Source organism: Pleurodeles waltl, chromosome 1_1 (genome assembly GCF_031143425.1).
Source record: "Pleurodeles waltl isolate 20211129_DDA chromosome 1_1, aPleWal1.hap1.20221129, whole genome shotgun sequence".
In the NCBI taxonomy this organism is placed as follows: Eukaryota; Metazoa; Chordata; class Amphibia; order Caudata; family Salamandridae; genus Pleurodeles; species Pleurodeles waltl.
The window spans coordinates 706,311,074-706,317,774 of NC_090436.1; the positions used below are offsets into that span (position 1 = coordinate 706,311,074).

General features: G+C 45.8%; 1 protein-coding gene across 1 annotated transcript in view; it reads right to left on the reverse strand.

The window, feature by feature from the left end:
* Positions 1-5,330, reverse strand: part of C1_1H5orf63 (chromosome 1_1 C5orf63 homolog) — a 48,596-nt gene extending 43,266 nt beyond the window's left edge. The window contains exon 1 of the mRNA XM_069227273.1: positions 5,010-5,330. The gene's annotated coding sequence lies outside the window, so the exon portion shown is untranslated. The remainder of the gene's footprint in view (positions 1-5,009) is intronic.
* Positions 5,331-6,701: the final 1,371 nt, after the last annotated feature.

Genomic DNA, 6,701 nt, shown 5'->3' on the forward strand with positions numbered 1-6,701 from the left:
AGAGGTGCCGGTGAGGCCACTGCACACTCAAGTGGATTGCGTGGACGTAAAAACTGACTTTGATGGCCACATGGGACTGACTGCATATTTTGTTTTACAGTGAACTATGAAGACAATAGTGAGACACTGTAAATGGTTATTTTATGACACATGTGTTTATTATTTTTTCCTAGTGACACTTATGTTACCTGAAGTTAGGGTATTAAAGGTACTAACTACCAGAACACGTCAGTGAAGTTGTGTTGTTATTACTTACATCTGAAATGGTTGTGCGTGATGTCAGCACGCCTTTGCCTGCCCTCTGCTGCACTGGTCCTGTCTGCTGGCTGTAGGGGTGGTATGGGATCCTCATCTGAGTCTGGATCAGATATTTCCACAGGTATGCCCCTGGTGGTAGCTATATTGTGCAGGATCGCACATGTGGCCACTATTCTACAGGTCGTGTCCGGGCTGTACTGTAGTGCCCCTCCACTTTTGTGGATGCACAGGAAGAGACTCTTCAGCAGGCCAAAGATGCACTCCACCACATTGCGGGTTGCCGCAATGTGATAAATGTTTATATGTTTCTGTATTTACCAAGCACAGACTCGGTTTTCAGACTTTCAACTTTTGCTATATCATTCAAAACGCCTTGTGCCCAGGTAACCTGCTGGGAGGTGGCGCAAATGGCCCAACGTGTCTCCTAGCCCAAACACTTCTGGCTTCCGGCCCATTCCTTGGTTGTGGCATGTTGGACATGGACGCAGTGAGAAACTGTAGCTTGCCTGAGAATCCGTGAGGCTCGCCCCTCGATGCAAAGCATCTTTTCAAGGACACACGGAGGTCTCTGAAGGTTTCTGGAGGTCCCTTAAGGCATGTGGCTCTGCACCTAACACACTGCGGTTTCTGCAAGTAATGCGTGGCCTGCCCACAAGGCTGGAAGGCTCTCCTCCTCCCCCTCACAATATCAACTTCAAGGTTGATGCTGCAGTGGAGTGGAATGCCGCTGAAGGTAGATATCATTGTGGTGGATTAGTTGGAGAATAGCCTCTTTGGACAGCTGCTTTTCCCCTGGAACCTTCACTTATTTACCAGTGCCCTTCTTTGGTATGCCCCTGCACATGGTCACCTTTTTTGCCTGCCACTTTTGGGGGACAACTTGTATTTGAAATTGACAGGAACAGGGTTGGACTCTGCCCCTCGCTAGCGGGGAACATTGTACTGCAGGGTTGTTTGGGCATTCTTGTATCCCCCTTTCTCCCACCGTCCCACTTTTTTGTTCAAGCTTGTATATGAGAAAGGGGCTGGCTCTTTGGCTAAGGAGTAGCAAGTTGCACTAAGGAAATGCAAGCTCAGATAGCCAAGTCATTGAAATCCGCTAAGCACTTCAGCAAGAGGATGAAAACTTTGCTAGTTGAATTAGGGAGCGCCCAGAAAAGAGGTTGTTTTTGGGGCACTGGCAGCGCACGGTCTACTAAAAGTTACATGGAAGTAGGAAAAGGTTCACTCCCCAGTTTGCCTGATGGTACCCCTGCCAGTTCACCAAGCACCCCACTGCTTTGGGCTTTGGAGGCCAGAGGTATGTGGATAAAGAGGCTAGGTACAAGGGAGCTGGCAGGTCGCAAGAGGTGCTGGGGGGGCGCAGCAAGGTGCAAGGTCCACCAGTACTGACATCCCACGAGAACAGCCGTCACATGCTACTGGAGGGGAAGGGGGGGGGGGGGGGGGGGGGGGGGAGAAGCAAGAAAATTGCCTCAGTATTTCCTATGAGAGGAGGGGAGCAGAAGAGGAGGGTCATTCACGAAGCACACTGAAGATGGTGGTTTGTACCCCCTTATTCTAAAATAGTCGCTCTAATGCCACGAGCGGACGTATCATCAGGCGGAGGACCTGGCTGAAATTCCCCAAAGCCCGGACTTGATTGTGGAACCTCATAATGGTGTGTTTTGCTTCACTAATGACCGAGCTAAAACACTCATGCACTGACAGAAATCTTTGGAATGCGCTTCTTGATCCAAAGAAGACATTTATTAGTTCACTTTGCAAGGTTCGTAAAAGGAGATTAGCATGCTGAAAGCACAAGTTTAAAAATGGTCACAGCAATGAAATGAAAACATGTACAAATGATTCTCCAAAGCAATATACACAGCAAATATATGCATCTATATTATAATGCAAAGCAAATAATTAATTAAAAAATATGCATCACCATGAGCCAAGGGCACAACTGCTTCATCTCCCTCCTATTCAGCATCAGATCGTCAGATCCCAGAATCGATCAAGGAGAGAGAGAGATCAATTATCCTCACAGGAAGGATGACACACCCCAGCTTCCTGGGTATGCCTGAGATCTGAAAATACTCTCAGTCCCTGGTCCATCTAGTCTTGCCTCTTATAATTTGAATAAACAAGAAATTCAAACTCTAGAACCTCCCTCTCACTGCAGAAGTTTATTTATTCAAAAAATGCTGATTGCTTTAGGCCAGCTTTGAAAATAACACATCAGGACTTGGCCACAATCCCAAGGTGCCAATTCAAAACAAGACCGTTCCCTGGCGTCTTAGTACATTTTTATCAGCCTAAGCCTTCGGTGGAAAAGAACATGAAAAATAAAAACATGAGCACAGTGTACAACGTGGAAAACTACTTGCCGCTTTTAACGTGGCGGTGTCTAATGCTAAAATAAAGTCAATAGGCCAAATTAAGTTGGTGGTCACTAATGTGACGGTATGCTGCTAGGCTAAGTGCAACATGGAGTCAGTGGTCAAAACACGCATATCATTACAGAGTGCTACTCAATTAGAGGCAATCTTGAGTAGATGTTGCCCCACTCACAGCATGAGTAGCACTGGTTCAGAGGAGCAGGTGGACTCTCCACTAGGTCGAGGTAGCTCTGTGGCCAAACAGGCATGGGCTGAGGAGACTCCCAGGGCTTTGCCAGTATGCTTCACGAGGTTCTAATTGAGGTGAAAGCTATTAAGGCCATGCAAGCAAAGATGGCAGATGAATTTTGAGAACAGTTGGACTCAGTATATGCACGATTGGGGAGCCTTTCTACTCAGCTAAATGAGGTGGAACAAAGAGTGTCTGACTATGAGGACAAGATACACAACTTGGGAAAAGATAATGAACAGCTAGAGAAGGAGAAATTATGGCTTAAAAAGAAACAGGAGCAGCTGGAAAACAATGCGAGAAGATATGACCTTCATATTACGGGAATTCAAGAGCATTGAGAGGACGCTGTAGGGTGCACAAAATTTGGGGGAAATCTGATATAATCTTTGTTAATTCCTGATAATATGCAAGATTTAACAATCCTGTGGGCCCATTGTGTACCATCTCACGTTGGGGGTCATGGCAAGTATTCCCGCACCATGTTGGTGAATTTTGTCGATTATAGAGTTAAAGAAAGGATACTGGCTAAAGCGATAAGGCCTTTAGTTCTGCAGATAATTTTTAATTCCACATTTTCTCTGACATCACAGCAGAATCCGCTTGGAGGCGTAAGGAGTTCAGAACTCTGATTCAAAAATTTCAAAAACTGGGGCGCATGTCTGGATAATTACCCTTAACAGATTTTTTTAATTGCGGGTCAACTCTTCCACCTTTCTCCAGACAAAAAATTGGCCACCCTATGAAACTCCAATGTTTCCCATCTCAGAACTGTGTTTGGATCCATCCTAATCCTCAATGGGAATCCCGTCCATCCACCCACTCCTTGTACACCACCCAACCCTCAGGGGTATTGACACCCCCTGCCCCCGGACCTTTGCAAAACCGCCATGTCTCAAGACCAGGATCCCCTTACTCACCCTTTCCCCTAACACCCTTAAATAAACATCAGACATACTACATGCTCAAATTAAAGTAGTGACTTTAAGAACTTGGCAGCTTCAGCAACATTGCCAAATATTTGTAAAGAATCTTTATACAACACTTAAAGTAAAGAAAACTGAATTTTTGGCTGCAGAGCTCTTTCTGGCCAGCAAGTTTAAGGCTTTAGAGATAAGACAGATCTGTCGAAATCTAGTGATGAACCTGACTGACGCCTGAGATTTCAAATGACTAGGTGAATGGAAAAGATTGGTTGCCTCAGGCAGGGGTCCTGATGCGTGCCAAAAGGCAATCGGCAAGTGGGAGACGTATGAAGGGCGTAAAGTAATAAGGTTGACGTCCCTGGGTAAATTGTAAAAGTGTAGATCATTCTTTTGATATTTCATTTATAAAGAATTGTGTAACCTGAGGCTGACCCTGGATTTTGAATGGTATGAAATTTGTTCTGAACATATATCTAGGTGCTGGTGTATAGTATATGTCGATTCTGTTTTTTTTTTGTGGCTATGATGGATCTCAATTATAAATATTAAAAAGAAGGTGCCTCGTGCCGATTTCCTCACTCACCTTGACAAAATAGGTATGGTGGCTGATGGCGAGGCCACGGTTGGATACATCCTCTTCTGGAGCTTATTCAGTCAGGCGGCTACGGCATTAAAAGCCCTCACACGGGTCCACAAGCCCGCTTCCCACTTTCTAACTGACTTTTGTTTGTAAACATGGAGAAACAGATTTTATCCCTGATTAGTGCAGTAGGGAATAGTGACATGGCGCTACAAAGTGCCAGCCTGCAACTGAATTTACCCGCACAAAGGTGGCACTCTAAATGTCACACATTTGGAGGCTGGATATCACTCATAAGTGCACTGAAAGCATTGTACTGTCACACGTTTCCAATCTGAAAACTTGGCAGCTGGGGACAGAAAATAGGGTCATTATGAGCAATATATTTTTCTCCATTTAATTTTGCCATTGACGTGGAGGCAACTTTAGGCAGGGACAGCTAAAATAAAGGCATTATTGACATTAACAAAATCCGGAATCGCCAGTCCGAATCAGGCGTGTTGGCATGTAAAGATCACTGACAGGCAGATTATGTAACAACGACATTTAGAAAGAATTTTGGAGCTCGAAATAATGCCCGATTAGAAATCCTTCGTTTGTACACACATTCAGCAGCAACTGGTTGGACTCACCATTTTACGCGATCTCACAGCTCCAAACTTCAGAGCGAAGATGCTAATGTCTTGCTGCTGGTGCTCTCCCTACGACAACAGTTTACTTAAAACAAAGAGGGTTCATGCGGCCCGGATTAATTATATTCCCATAAACTACCGTATGTGTACGTGTCAATCACTTCAACATAACCTGCGAACTCAGTAACAAAAAGGCTAAATATGTATCTCAATGGTAGATTTGGCAAAAGCAGCCCTCCGTGGTGTATACTGTACTCCAAACCCGCCACCCACTTCCTGTTTGAAAGGGAAGATCGCCACTATGTCAAAAGCCCAACAGCGCCACCTGAAGGTACTTTGACCGTGGTCACCCGGAAGTCAGTGTAGCTAGAAACAGGAGAGAGAGAGAGAGACCCGTTTATATAGTGATTCTTATTAGAGTTGGGCGAGGCAACAAATTAATAGGGCGAGCTAAGGGTCGGTCCACCCGATGAGCCTTGTACATTTGAGAAATGAAATCATGCAGAACACATCACATAAGATTTGATACTCTTAAAAATACAAAAAAGTGTATTTCTTTAACACATAGAAGCTTTGACATTAATACTGTAACATTATAGCACTGCACTGAAAAGTACTTATTAAAACTGATAGTTTTTAAACATGACCCTAGTGTGATGGCGCGCATTGTGAGGCCCTTCACTAGGCTGGTGCGCGTGCGCGACGCAGCGACAAAGCACAGACAACACTAGTACTAGCGTCGGCATATATGAACCACAAACACATTTATCCCCATTTATATATAGACCCCTGGCATCCTGGCCAAAGGAAGTACTTTTTATGGCATCTGGGTCAACGAGGCACGACCACCCCTTGGTGTGACACTAGACTGCGGTATGCCATACATCCACTTCCAACTTTATTTGAGTTTAGCAACTGAGACACTATACAAATTCCTTCAGTATTTGGCTCGGCACCGTTTTTGGCCTGAGGTTATATCGTTGGGTGTGGGGAGGATGCTCTTCGACCTGGGTCTCAGGCGGAGTGTTTTCTGGGTAGTTCGGAGTGCCTGGTCCATTCCCCAGCACCCTGTTCCATTCAGCTCGTGGTTCTGGACTGTCTGATTTAGGCTCTGGGTGAGAGTAGATCACGTCTGGTTCAGTAGTTAGGGGTTCGTTGAATGTAACGTTCCGGAACCAGGAGATGTTTCAGGACACTGTCACATTGGCTCTCTGGACTGCTATCATGGTGCCAGCACCCTGACCCCATGCCCCACCCTGACCCACACTCCTGGTTCATAGGGTGTGCAGAACTTCCAGCCTGATGTACGGTCCTTTATAATCACTGGGTCTCTAATCTGTAGGTGCTGGTTTGTTGTTGCACGTCTCCTTCGATTGGCCCGGTCATTTGTCTCTCTCCGCCTCCTTTGAGTTGTATTTGGGCAGTACCGGGGTGGTTGCCACCCTGGACAGGTGGATATGGTGCCCCTCCTGGGCCCTAAGGACATGAGGAACCACAGGACTTGTTATGTGGTGCAGTGGGGCATTCATTGATATTCTCTCAGGAATCGATGGAGATAGAGTTCCGGGTTACCCTCTTCCCACATGGCTATTCAGAGGACTTTGTTGAGTGTACTCATGAAGCGCTCGACATCGCCGTTAGCTTGGGGCCACTGCGGGGTGATTCAGCGATGTCTGATTCCTAGGTTGTTCT